Source organism: Leopardus geoffroyi, chromosome A1 (genome assembly GCF_018350155.1).
Source record: "Leopardus geoffroyi isolate Oge1 chromosome A1, O.geoffroyi_Oge1_pat1.0, whole genome shotgun sequence".
NCBI lineage: Eukaryota > Metazoa > Chordata > Mammalia > Carnivora > Felidae > Leopardus > Leopardus geoffroyi.
The window spans coordinates 10,302,912-10,317,614 of NC_059326.1; positions in this window are offsets into that span (position 1 = coordinate 10,302,912).

Genomic DNA, 14,703 nt, shown 5'->3' on the forward strand with positions numbered 1-14,703 from the left:
TGCAAGGCCTTCGCTTTGTACGGAGGCCATGATGGTGCTCAGCCCACGTCCTTAGCAAACTGAAGGGGTTGCGGCTCTGGGAACTGAGCGTGGTAGGGTTCAGGGCCCCAGCAGCGGGGCTGTGGATTTGCCTTTACGGTGAGAGTCACAAGACAACCCAGCAGCGTCCGTGTCTGGAGTCAGATGGACCTGGGTGTCAATCTCTGCATCTGCAACATCTCTTGGGCAAACTGCTATATACCTCACCTCTCCGAAAACGTTACCTGTGAAATGTGGGTAAGAGGTCCTACCGCTTCGTGTATCGTGGGGGCCAGTTAATTCAATAATGTAACATAAGCAAAGTGCCTGCCACAGAAAGGGAGCATAACGGACAGCAGCTATGGCTGTTACTGCTTTGATTATTTAATCTCCTGGTCACCCGTGATGCTTCCAATTAGCTTCATTTCCCTCGTAACCCTTCCCCAGTAAGAGAACCTGAAACTCTTTACTTGTCCTCACCAGTCACAGCGCACTCCTCATACCGCATGGCTGCTCAGACAAGTAACCGTCCACAGATTTCAAAATGTTAGATCTGTGTTCATATCTTTGCAGATAATTCAAAACCAGAGAATCAGATTTTAGCGGGGAGGCTAAAAATGCCTCCTCTCCGCTGTCAGAGATTCTTAAGAACGTTCTGAATATCACAGATTTGAACTTTGTCACTGTCTTGGAAAGATTAACTTTCTTTACGTTTACTTTTGTTACATTGTTCTTAGAGCCCTTTACCCACGGTTATTTGATCACGCATTTTGTTTCTGCTTAATGGATCGCTATAGTGATATTGTACGCCTTCTAAAGGAGTAGTCTAATACCAGCCACTAATTGGACTTCTATCTGCCGCCTGTGTTTGCTCCGCACTGGAAGTTTCCCCCAGCCTATTCACTCACCCATTCAACCACCAACTATTTGTGGAATTCTTCCCATGGAAAGTCATTATGTAAAAGTGTTACCGTTGATGTGAAAGATCACGATCAACAGAAAAAAAATTGCCTGCCTGCTGCGGTGAGGTGTTACGTGGAAGGCTACAGGGAGGCCAGGGCTTGGGGACCAGACAGAGCTTTATTCAAATTTTAGCTCTCTCAGTGTAACTCTGTGACTTCAGGAAGTAGCTGAAGCTCTCGGAGCCTCAGCTTTCCTCTTCACAATGTGAATCTACCATCATTCACTCAATATGCATGCGCACTGGGTGCTAGGTATGTCTCCAGGCCATTTATCTATGCTCACTTGTTACCTTCTTACCCCAGTGCCATAGGGCTTCTGGCCAGCGGGTCCTCAACAAACGCCATTTTGTTTTCTTCTATCCTTCTAATTCATATATTCATTTAATAAACCTTGGGCGAAGCCCTGTGCTAGGAAGCACTTTTTAAAGAAAAAAAAAAAAGATAAAGACCACGCTTCAATTATCCGATGCAATCACTGTAACGACAGCACTGTGCATGGAAGCAGAAGCAGACTTGGGCCAAGGGCATGGAAGGGGGCGATAAGGTAGATACACCTGAGCCGAGGTGAGGCGGCTGGGAGAAGGGTACTCTGTTTCTCTCCCAGAGTATGCAAATACACAGAAGGTGAATGACACCTGTAGGGACAAGCAGGTTAGTATTTCTGAACTGCCAGGGTCACAGTGAGGAACGAGCGACAATTATGTAAAAAACATAAGCACAGCAGAGTGGTACGTACTAAAGATGTGTTTCCAGGTGGTGCGTGGGTACTAAAAGGTCAGGAAGGGTTCCAAGGACCTCGTTGATGTTTGTAATAGCAATGGCTATCCAGGAAATTGATCGTGATAAAATAAAATCCATATGGCTGAACCTTTGTGTGTTTAAATATGCCTTTACAAATTGCATGATGAAAATGGCTATCAGCTTGTTCTTTTTTCAATTCTACACTTTCCTCATTCAGAGTGATTTGGATGAGGCCAATTCACAAGGCCGGGGCTTTTTAGAACATGCTAGAACCTGGGCTGGTTCACACAATTGGTTGGTGAAACCTGTAATAATACCAAAGTGGTGCTTTGGGTCCTGACTGCTTCTGGAGGAGGGTGACCCTCTGCTCCCCTGACTGGGGTCATTCACTACGCATCTGATCCAACCCCAGTGGCTACCCCAAATAGGACCAGTGAGGGGCTTCGACTGGCTCACTTCAGACACAGCACCACCACAGCGAGGTGAGTGGGTGGATCACGAAAAGGAATTCTCTGGCAAAGCACCTGTGGGCTAAGAGCAAACCCCAATACATCTGAGACTAGGGGCGTCAAAGTGTGAATAAATTGTAGAAATGAAAATGCCCGTGTAGAAAGTAGGAATCCTAGAAATGTGAATTTATTCTCTTTGCCACCCAGGGGAGCCAGAGGCTCATGAAAATCTTACACGAAGCTGCCTAAGTTAAGAGCCACGGCACAGAAAAGGAGTACTTTAGTTTGAGCTTTTGTGGGCAACGCGAATCCAACCAGCCAACAAGCTAAAACGAAAAACGGGAATTTGGTGATGCATGTAACTTGGAAGTCTCGGGGTGCCCATCTCACCCCATCTCAGCTTCAGGCTCGGCCATATCCAGGGCCTCCAGTGAGCTTATCAGGACTTGCTCTGTCTTTGTACATCCGTCTCGCGGCTGACGAGACGTCTCTCTGCTATGTGTTCCTTTTCTTCTGTGATGGGGATGAAGTCGGGCCCTGAAACTCCGGGTTGACATGGTACTTACAGCTCAGGAGAGGGGAGCCAGTGGGGGGAGGGGGGGGCACACGTGTTTTCCAGAGAAGCTTCCAGGGCCCCTCTGAGACAGGTATCTTCTATTTCATCCTCATTTTACAAATGCAAGTACAACTCTGTTGGATTCAGTGATTTCCCAAAGGACAGCTGGTAACTGGTGGAGCCAGGTGTTAAACACGGAAGTCCTCGCTTGGTACAAAGGGGTGGGAAAGTGCAGGGGGAGGAGGCGCGGGGTGTGGGGCCAGCACTGGCTGGCAGGCTTGGGCGATAGAGGTGGTGGGTGTGGGTGCAGGCAACACGAGGAAATAGACCAAAGGGCTCCTGAGTAATTGCTTCCCTTCTCTTCAAGCGCCACCTAAGGCACAAAATCCCTACCAGGCGAGTCCCAGAGAACGGAACCACGTTCATCCTGTTAGAGGCACAGGTTAATATCGCTGGTGCTGAGCAATTTGTCGGGATGGGATGGGGTGAAGCTTCTGGAGTGTAGGCGGGGCTATACTCCCGTCTGATGTCACACAGAGCAGATCCTAACCTCCCCTGGGGAAGGGGCACAGAGGGTCCCTGTTAATTGAGACCAAGTGGCTAAATCTTGCCAGAAAGGTTCCCTGGAGTCCAGTAGGGGTGAGAACAGCCCAGAGAAGTGTATCTCAGAGCCAGTGAGGGCAGGGGAGGGGGCTGACTGGAAGAACTGGGGATTAACTGTGTTTTAGAGAAACTGTAAACTATGAAGTGAGGTCTCTGGCAAACAAGGATTTGTGGCACGAAGTCCGTGTTCCAGGGCCTCCCTGAATTGAGGGCAATGTTCAGGAGTGTACTAGGTAATGGGGACATGAGGTAACACCCAGAGCACATATGATCTGGAGACGGATGAAAGCTGAAACCAGAGGAAGCCAGGCCTTGCCCTTGAAAATTTAATCAGTCTGTGACTTGACTGTAGTTATTGTAGGATCACAGCCCAAGCCCTACAGTAATTGGTTTTATGCTATTTGGATTTCTTAGCTTCCTTTTCATTTTATCTAATAATTTTAAAATACCGTATTATGGGGGCGCCTGGGTGGCTCGGTTGGTTGAGTGTCTGACTTCTGCTCAGGTCATGGTTTCACAGTTTCTGAGTTCGAGGTCCGTATCAGGCTCACTGATGTCGGCAAGGAGCCTGCTTCAGATCCTCTGTCCCCCCCCCCCCCCTCTGCCCCTCCCTGCTTGCGCTCTCTCTCTGAAAAATAGATAAACCTTAAAAAAAAAACCACTGTATTCTCTTTTAGTTGTGTTTAAAGGGAAAGGAAAGAAAAAGAAAAAAGGACACACACCCACACGTAAGAGAGATTTTTTGTGGCTGTGTTAGGGTTGATAACATTTGGATGGCGCCTAGTATCCCCAGGTCCTGTCCTGTCCTTGAGTTTCTACAGAGAACAAAGTCAGGCAGAGACAATACCATTACTGTTAGGTTTTTGCTTCAAACCCTGTTGTAGAAATCTATCGGTGGTGAAGGAGATCCTTTTACGTGGCTAGTGGCAAACCTCAGGGTCATCCTGAGCTTTCCCCCACGGATCCCCACACATTCACTGCTCGATATTCATCCATTCAACATTTATTCTGTAAGTATCTACTACGTGCCAGGCACTGTTCTGGCACTTGGTCTTTAGCAGTAAATAACACACAAAAAGCCTTGCCCTCGGGGCGCCTGGGTGGCGCAGTCAGTTAAGCGTCCGACTTCAGCCGGGTCACGATCTCGCGGTCCGTGAGTTCGAGCCCCGTGTCAGGCTCTGGGCTGATGGCTCAGAGCCTGGAGCCTGTTTCCAATTCTGTGTCTCCCTCTCTCTCTGCCCCTCCCCTGTTCATGCTCTGTCTCTCTCTGTCCCAAAAATAAATAAACGTTGGAAAAAAAAATTTATTTATTCAAAAAGCCTTGCCCTCATGGATCTTACTTTCTAACAGAGGGAGACAGAAAAAAAAAAAAAAGACAAAATGATGGCTTATGGTAAGCAGTGAGGAAAACTTAAACAGAATAAGGAGGGAACAGGTGGTTCAGGGGACTGTGCGTGTGTGTGTGTGTGTGTGTGTGTGTGTGTGTGTGTGCATGCACATTTCTCCTTAAAACGGGGTGATAAAAGCACAGACCTGAAGGAAGTGAGGGAATGACATACAAATATCTGGGGAAAGGGATTCTAAGCAGAGGGAAAAACATATGCAAAGGCCCTGGGATAGAAGCATGGTTAGCATGTGTACCAAGTAGCAAGAAGACCAGTGTGTCCTAAACGGAGTAGCAAAGGCAAAAGTGGTAGGAGAGGGGGTCAGAGAGGTCACTGGGATCACCTATGATGACCTAAGACCTTATCGCTCACAGTGAGATCTATTATTTGCCTCTGAGTGAAATGCAAAAAGCTTTGGAGGGTTCTGAGTAGAGGAGAAACATGATATTCATGATTCCCAAAGGATCACTCTAGGTGCTGCAACATTCTAGAGCAACGTTGTCTGATAGAAATACAACATGAGTCGCAAAAATGAGTCATAAATGATTTTTAAAAATTTTCTCGCTGCCACATTAAAAAGTAAAAAGAAACAAGTGGCAATAATTTTAGTATATTTAACTTAACCTAATGTCTAAATTATTAATAGTATAACGTATAATCAATATAAAATGATTATTAAGATAGTATGTACGTCTTTTAAAAAATATTAAATCTTTGAAATCTGGTATATATTTTACTCTTACAGCCTCTCTTAATTCAGCAGAGTCACATTTCAAGGGCTTAGTAGCCATTGAATACATGGCTTGTGGTTACCATTATGTGTAACACAGGTCTACACTATAGAGGGCAAGGGTGGAAACATGGCCTCCAGTTCGGACGTCCTTATGGTGCAGATGGGAGGTAATGGTGAGGTGGCTGATACTAAGGACAAACGTGTACCAAGGATGAGCAATCCTGAGAAATAATAGCTTGTCCTTAAGGCATAGGCTAGAACTTGTGGAATAGCTCACTCCCACCCCCTGTAGAGAGAATGAAGAACCACATTGGGGAACAACCCCAGGCCAGACATATGACAAGACTTTGGAAGAGAAGAATCCAGAAGTAGACTTTATTCTCTGGCTTAGCATTGTAATACTTTCCACATCACACTGTATCATCCAGCAAATCTCCACCATATCTTGATCCCCAAATTATTATATAAACCTTGAACATCCTTTTTAGCACTCTTCTAGATGATGTGCCCTGGGATGGGGAGCAGGGGAGGCCATATTTTCCCCTCGAGGCCAGAAGTTCCTCATTTGAGTTCTTGGCTTATTAATCCCAATGTATTCAATGATCAGGCTGAGTCGACCATATGTCTATTGTTCTCCAGAGAGAAGGTTAGGGGAGAATCCAGAGCTCATGGGTCTTAGGCACTTTTGTCTTCATAAGCCCCTTTCCCCATAATAAAATAAAAAGTATAGTTTACTAAAGCATTGGTAAAAAGATGACTATAAAAATGTGAAAACATTTTCTTCAACATGAAAGTTCTTTTTTTCTTCTGATATTAAAAGAATATGCTGAAAGATTTTTGACCCCAGACCCTATGCCTGCTGTGCCTAGTGGAGAACTTTACTCTGGCCCCTTCCTGAAATTATCCTATCTTTTCTGAAAATCCCCCCAAATGTGAGTATTTGAGCCCCTCAGGCCTTTATGAGGTGGCTCCCACTTTCCTCTAAACTGTATCAAGGTGAGATGTTGTTCTATCCAGGGTCATACTCTATAATAGGTCGAGAGTCATCCATAATTTACTTCCATGGCCAACTAAGTTTGTCTGGCAGGTTTACATAGTGATCTCAGATAGGAACCCAGCCCAGATAATACAATGCTAGTATATAAAATAACTCAACATTTGCATCAACGTATGAAACTTTAACTCTTATTTCTCCCCATGAAGAAATTAAAGTTGAAGAGACAGACAGAAGATGCACTTTTTTTCATTCTCCTCTATTCTGTGCAATCCGGCCAGAGCAGTCACAGAGGGTTGGTGGATTCTGGATTCTTACTCAATTGCTCAGCCTAGGCCATCTTCAATATATTCTGTGGTAGTCATTGGGTGGTTCCACTGTGGTTTGGTTCTTCTCCCTCCAAGCACATCATGGGATAGTGCTTTCCCTTTACGTTTGGGCATGGCCGTGTGATCTACTTTGGTCAACAGAATGGGAGTAGAAGTGTCATGTGTTACCTCTTGGTGAAAGTCTTTAAGACAAAGTGTGCAAATTATTATGTTCTCTTTCCCTGCCATGGGTCCACCATGTTGCAGATGAAGGGGCGGAGGCCCGTGTCTCTGGGTGTGGACACCGTAGAACACCACAGATCAGAGGCCCCTGACATAGACATATATTGTAAGCAAAAATAAGCCTATTTTTTTTTTTTTTTTTTAGAGTATTTGACAATAAGCCGTAACTGGGGCTGGAATGCGTCCATAGTTGTATTTCTCCATTTCTAGATCTCCTTTGTGTCTCACTTTTCTAAAGTTCCCTGGGGTCAATATAAAAGATAGGAATGTACGGGGCGCCTGGGTGGCGCAGTCGGTTAGGCGTCCGACTTCAGCCAGGTCACGATCTCGCGGTCCGTGAGTTCGAGCCCCGTGTCAGGCTCTGGGCTGATGGCTCAGAGCCTGGAGCCTGTTTCCGATTCTGTGTCTCCCTCTCTCTCTGCCCCTCCCCCGTTCATGCTCTGTCTCTCTCTGTCCCAAAGATGAATAAACGTTGAAAAAAAAATTAAAAAAAAAAAAGATAGGAATGTAACAGCACACATTAATTGTAATATAGTTTAATCATATTCAGTGGCCCACTTGTGGTGACCTTTCCTCGGAAGGATGACACATCCCCTCCCTCATATGTGGTTGTGCAACTTACTTTGCCCAATGAAATGTGAGCATAAGTGATGTATAGTTTGCCATATTTTTTCCTCTTCTGCTATGGCAACTGCCAATGTCCCAGGCAAAAGCTGTTCTATCACCTTGGATCCCAGGGTCAAAATGACATAGAGCAGAGGTACAGCTGACCTTTCATAGGCATGTAGAGTGAGGGAAAAATAAATCTTGATTACGTAAGCCTCTGAGAGTTTGGGGTCATTTGTTACTGCAGCATAATATGGCATAACTCAACAGATACTTAACTTCAAACCCATGAAATTTAGAAAACACCAGCAAATCATAGAACTGAATATTATCATTATTGGAGAAGAGGAATTTTCAGACCCTCTCATCATACTAGGCCTCCTTCCCCGTAGAGGATGGTAACCCACATTTATTCTTATACTCAACTTTTTTTTTTTTAATTTTTTGTTTGAGAGAGAGAGAAAGAGAGCATGAGAGAGGGGGAGCAGGGCAGAGAGAGAGAGGGAAATAGAGAGAATCCCAAGCAGCTTCTGCACTGCCAGGGCAGAGCCCAATGTGGGGCTTGACCTCACGACCATGAGATCATGACCTGAGACGAAATCCAAGAGTCAGATGCTTAACCGACTGAGCCACCCAGGCGTCCCCCAACTCTATTGGAACTTCAAAAGAATGAGGGCGTGTTGATCTGGTTGACTGGAATTCAAGGCATCCTCTGGCCTATGCTTTGCAAGCGAGTTGTGTTACTGGTCTTAAGGTCAGGATGGACAAAAGGAACTTCCTCTTTGATGTTTTGCCTCCACAGAACTTTGCTCCCGAGGGAGTATATCAATCCTTCCCATTTGATTGCCTGGGCCACATGCATCCAGCTTCATGATAGCCCCACAATGGGATTCTTGTTTAGGCAGTACTTTGGCTACTATTTCTCCAGTGTGGGACAGTTAGGAATAAATCCCCAGAGGAAAGGAGGAGTGTGTGGTTTATTATCCCAAACACCAACTCAAACACCAAACAACTCCCTTAACTTTAAACCTACTCTCAATCTCTTATCTGTAGGGTGTCCCAAATAAAAGCAGTATTGCCAACAGCTTATTGCCATATTATTGTTTCCAAATAGCCCTTAGCAGAAATTTAATGTTGTCTTGAGGGAGATGTACACAGAAACAAAATAAAAAGTGCTCAGTCAAGACCCTGTATAGACCTATTTCAAATGAGTTTTGTTTTTTTTTTTTTAAGGGCTATTTTGGAGCAGAGATGGTTATTGGAAGGATGCTGGGAAATGAAACCATAGAACATCATGTGGAGTCAACACGCACTCACTGAGCCACCTTCCTATCAGGCAGGAGTTTGCTGGCTTTCCTCATAGCACTCATTTAATTATTAACACATTAGTATGTTGCCTACATAGCTCAGCCATCAGCATGTAATTTAAGCAAGTAGAATGAACGTTGTAGAGGACCACAACATAATAGTATTCTTTAAAGATTCTATTTTTTTAGCAAGTATTTCACAGTCAGATAATTCTCATAAGAAAAAGCACTGAGCCTTGAATGCCCAAAATGAATAGAATTTTCAGAAATGGGAATTGTGGCTATTTAAAGTATATTCCTATTTGACTTTTTTCTTTGCCTCAAGTGTTGCATGAATAATGGGCTTTTGGCTTGTTTGGGGAGACTTTCATATTTGCAGATTAATGACCCAGTCCTAGCTGCGACGGCAGTGTCCAAATACTTCATTTCGAAAACAAACCCAGATCTGGAATTTTTAACAGCTCCAGATCTGGGATCGGATTGTCATTTATTGGGGCTCTAAAGCATAAATCCAGGACTGACAGCAAGAAAATCTAACTGAGCACAAGATCAGGGCAGTTTAAATGAAGGAAAGCGATTCACCTGACTTTAAACTGCTGTTGTTGGGATAACTCAGTCAACATAGCAATTCCTTCAATCTGTCGTCAGTGAGAAATTATGGGAACTTGAAACCATTTATAAAAAATGATTTCTAATGTTTTTAGGCTAATTCAACAGCTGTATATAAGCACCTAGTTTATGTGCAGATACAAAGGCTAATTCAACGGGGTATTGACACAGAATTACAATAGAATGCAATAAATGCTATCAACGTGATAGAGTTATGTACAAAGGAGGGGCACCCTGTGCTGGGGGTGGGGGTAGGGACAAGAAAAAAGAGTCAAATTTGATTTGATGGTTTTTTATCTCATACTTTAAATTTTTCTGTTTTTATGTGCTTTTGGATATGTATAATTGGTATAGTGACACCCTTGTAATTTATAGATACAGGTCGATACAGGGCATAATCAATTGTTTAGAGAGCAGTGCTAAAGGAGAACAGAAACAGAAACCATTTGATCTGAGGTGTGGCGGGACAACTTCACCGAAGAAGCAATATTCGATCTGAATCATACAGGAAAAGCCTGTGATTTTGCCAGGCAGGAACGTGGGGGGAACCATCTTAGTCAGAAGGAAAATATTGCGGTGTTTTCTCCTATGTGTGAAAGAACGTGTCACTTTTACGAACGCAGTGTGGTCCTAGAGAGTCCGGCATCTAAGGTGGGACACGTGAGGGAAGACAGCTATAGAGCTGATGGTAGAAAGGTCGAGGCTAGAGTGTGAAGGACTGAGGATGCCAAGTTCGTGAACCTGTTTTACCCCACAGGAGGGAGAGGTAGGGAGGGAAGAGAAGGATACTCCCACTATTCTATTGCCCCATTCTATCAATCTGTGGGATTCTCTTCTTGGCTCTGATGCTAACAGTGGGTCTCCCTCTGTTGGTGGGAGAAGGAATAAGAATCGAAACCTTCTCCGGCCTCACCTGACACCTAACACGCAAGACGAGGTCTCAGACTTTCAACACCTGGACGGTAATGATTTCTCCAGAATTTTATAACCAAGTTGACATTGTTGGTTAGCACAACATCGATCTTAGACGTGTGGTCAGGTTAAGTATGATCTTTGAACTCACTCTTTTTTCTCCTCTTAACGCTACTCTATTCCCATGACTAGATATCTGTCTGAAAATCTCAAATAACCAAATCATGAAATTAAATGCAAAAATCTGCCATGCTTGACATTGTTCGCAACGTTTTGTATTAGTCATGGGTCATAACCGCAAGCTACAGAAGTCACTCTGGCTGACTTAAGAAGAAAGGGGACAGAGAGGTTATTGGCTAGCTCAAATAATCTGAAGGGTTGGCAGATGAACATGAGGGAGGGGCAGGGGACCAGGCTTGGAGGCCAGGAAGCCAAGATCGTGCCGGAGATCGACCCATCAAATGTGCCGCCAGCCCCAGATGCTGCTGCTCACACTGTTGGTGGCACCAACACCGGCGGGACCTGTCGCCAATGCCACGGTTCACCGCAGAGTGTACCCTGCAGCCTGGGGTGCCTGATGGGCGGAGTCTAGGTGTGGCCCCTGCTTCCTAGCAGCAATGAAGGCTGGGGGACCGATCAGGCTCTGCCTACAGTAAGACGAGGAATTTCCCAAATGTAGCAAAGCGACTCGGTTTTCCTTGGTCCCCGGCACAGAGCTCCTAAAACCCTTGGGATTTCCTGAGTGATAATAATGACAGCAGTTTCTTTTGTTGAGGTGTTTCTTAGGGATCCCCTAGAGGGCTTCAGGACAGATGTCTGGTTGCCAGAAAGATCAAGCCTTGATTAGAAGCCCCAGTCCTCACTGCCTCTCCCCCCTACCTCTCAGCCCAACCTTTGGGGAGAAAAGAGATTGAGGCTAGAGGCTGGAGATCGAGTTAATCACCAAATGGCCAGTGATTTAAGATTTAATCAATCATGGGGCGCCTGGGTGGCGCAGTCGGTTAAGCGTCCGACTTCAGCCAGGTCACGATCTCGCGGTCTGTGAGTTCGAGCCCCGCGTCGGGCTCTGGGCTGATGGCTCGGAGCCTGGAGCCTGTTTCCGATTCTGTGTCTCCCTCTCTCTCTGCCCCTCCCCCGTTCATGCTCTGTCTCTCTCTGTCCCAAAAATAAATAAACGTTGAAAAAAAAAATTAAAAAAAAAAAAAGATTTAATCAATCATGCCCGCGAGATGAAACCCCCGTTAAGCCCCCGAATGATGGTATTTGGAGTGCTTCCGGGTGAGTGAATACATCCATGTGCTGGGGGGGAGGGGGCAGGGCGCCCCAGCTCCACGAGGACAGAACCTCCGTGCTTGGCATCCTTTTGTACCTCACCTCTTCATCTGGTTGTTCATTTGTATCCTTTACAAGAGACTGGTAAACCTAAGTGAAGTGCCTTTCTGGGTTCTGTGAGTTCTATCAAATTATTGAAAGGGAGGAGGAGACTGTAGGAACCCCAGATTTGTGGCCTGTCCGCCAGAAATAGGGTGACCCTGTACTTGCAACTGGCATCTGAAGTGGGGGCAGTCTGTGGGAGCCTTTTCACCTACAGGTGGGTGGCGGGTGGTGTCAGAATGGAATGGGACTGTTGGACACCCAGCTGTTGTCAGAGAGCTGGAAGGTGGCGTCGCAAAAGCCACCCACCGTTTGCTCTCAAGATGGGAAAAAACAGCCCGCGGGGTGGTGTCCCTAGCTCGGGGTCCTACCGTTTGCCACTCTCTCTCTTTTCTTATTGGCTCCTGCGATTGTTCTTTTCTTCCAATTCTTTTGTGGATCCTTTCAAATCTGTGTTTCAGCCACTCCCCCTTCTCTGAGTTCCAGTCCACCCGTCTGTCTGCTTACAGAACCTTTCTGTTTAGACGGCCCACCCTCGCCTCAAATACAACTTGCCAGAGAACCGAAATCTTTTACATCGATGCATTCTTTTCCCTCGTTTATCTCACCATGGTACTTAGCTGCGAGGTTTCTAAACTTCGGAATCATGTTTCATTCCTTCTGGCTAATCCTGAATCTTTCTGACTTATCCTTCACGATAACTCTTGCATTCACGTTCCATTCGAATTCTGCAGTCCCGGTTCTAGTTCAGCTCTTTATTGACTTATGCGTGGACCGTTGCCATGGCCTTCAACCTACCTCACTGCCATCTGTCTGTACTCTCTCCGGTGTATCCTAGAATCTGCCACAAGAGACTTCTTCATGGGCTACCTCCATGAGCGTCAGCCTCTCCACAACGCCATGGTTTCCTCTTGACTACTGGAGAAAGGACACTTTTGCAAGCCTGCCATTCAAGGCCTCAACCATCTTGCTTCAACTTCTTCACTCTGTTCTAGCGTTATATAGTCTATGATTTTACCTCAAACATTTAAATGAACTAAGAAATGTTATCATGCAGGGAGCACGGAAATGAGAATGTGTTGACTTCCGTCTTTCAGAGGTCCTTTAAATTTGATGCCTGCAATGTGTCTCCTCGTAATCCCTTCTCTTCCATTACTACTGTACCTCTTGAGTTTCTTCCCGCTCTCAGCTCACCCCCGAGGGCCTCGGTGAGTCCGGACAGCTCCCCTGAGCAGACATGGCACGCACCTCAAGATCTGGCATTTCCTTCTTTCTTCTCTTCCATTTTATATCCCTCTAAAAGTAGATGCCAGTAGATGTTACAAAGCGGGAAAACACAAAAACAGAGGACCTGCCTACCTCTGAAAGCCATGACAATTTAATTTCAGCAAGATATTCCAACATCCACTTGACTTAAAGCTGCTGAAATGCTATTTCTGAAAGTTGTATTTTCATTTGCGGACGGCATTATCGTGCCACAGCTATTTTATCGTTCTAGAAGTTGGGCAATTACAAAGGAAGTACATCTTTAGCAAAAAGAGAGACAAATATTTGATTCTATTTTGGTTCTAGCTTTTTTGATTAAAATAAATATTGTCTGTATCTTTAAGCCTAACGTTTTCCTTGTTGATGGATGAGAAGTCCTCGGGGCCCTGTGACCTCCCTCCTTGGGTCCTTGGCAGCTTTATCCTCTCTTCCCAGGGACTTGAGCCCTCACTGGGGCCAGTGCCCCCCTCCTGGGCTTGCTACAGCTTCCTGTCCGCTCACCGCTGGTACCATCTTTGTATGTTACCAATACATCTTCGGACATTCTCCACCGTTGCCACCACATTAGTCTATTGGCCCTCTTGCAAATACGTCTCTGATTTCACTGAACTTTATGTCTTTTTCTCCCCCACCCCTTTTCCAGTTCTACCAGTTTGGATCCTTCCCTCATTTCATGACCTCTATTCAAATACTACCTTCTCCCTGCAATTATCCTTGATCACCTGAGCCAGAGCTTTCTTTTTTCCCCCCGAGAGCACTCAAAATTGTTTGATTCATCTGGACTCCTCCTCCAGCTGCCTTGTTCAGCGATTATTTTCATGGTTACTCGATAAAAACTCAAGAACGGTGCACAGGTCAGCTACGGAGACATGCGTGTGGTCTTCAGCTTTCCTTTCTAGAGTAAATTGTGAGTTTCTGAAGGGCAGAGGCTAAATTCTGAAAACTGACCCTTGCTCATGCCCCCTAGCATCTCGTCAGAGCAGACACTGGGGTGGTGGAGGATGGGGGGCACCCAGGGTGTTGATGCTGGACAGTAATCAACAGCATCCAGCTCTACTCTGTTCCGGCCATGAGGACAGCACCTGTCCCACCCTGCAGGGAAACCTGAGCCGAGATGTCTGTTCACTGTTGCTGGAAGCCTTTGACTTGGGGTGTGTGTGTGGGGGGGGGGGGGTGTGGCTTTCCGGCAGGCGCCTGTACTGCAACAATGACCCTGAAGGAGAACTTGAGTTGAGATGGCGGGCAGCCTGAGATCACTGACAATGGAACACAGCTGGCCTGGAGGGTCACCTGGGCCAGTAGCGGACTTGGCAGGACCTTTGTATTTGTAAGCCAGTGAGGTTTTCGGGTTGTTTGGTACCACGACGTAACTTGGCCCATGTACCTGATGCTTATTTTAAGTGCCTGATGATTAGAGGTTTAATTAGGTAACTGAAAGCCAAAATGGGATCCTTGGAAATTTGGGACTTCAAATGCAATAAATCTAAAACCAAATAGCGAGCAATTCAGGGTAAGAGAGAGGGTTTTAGAGTCACCCCCTGGTTTGAGTACTGGCGCCCCGTTTACAAGTTGTATGTCCTGACCTGGCAGTTTGCAACCTTTTTGGTCTCAGGACCCCTGTGTAATCTTAAAAATTA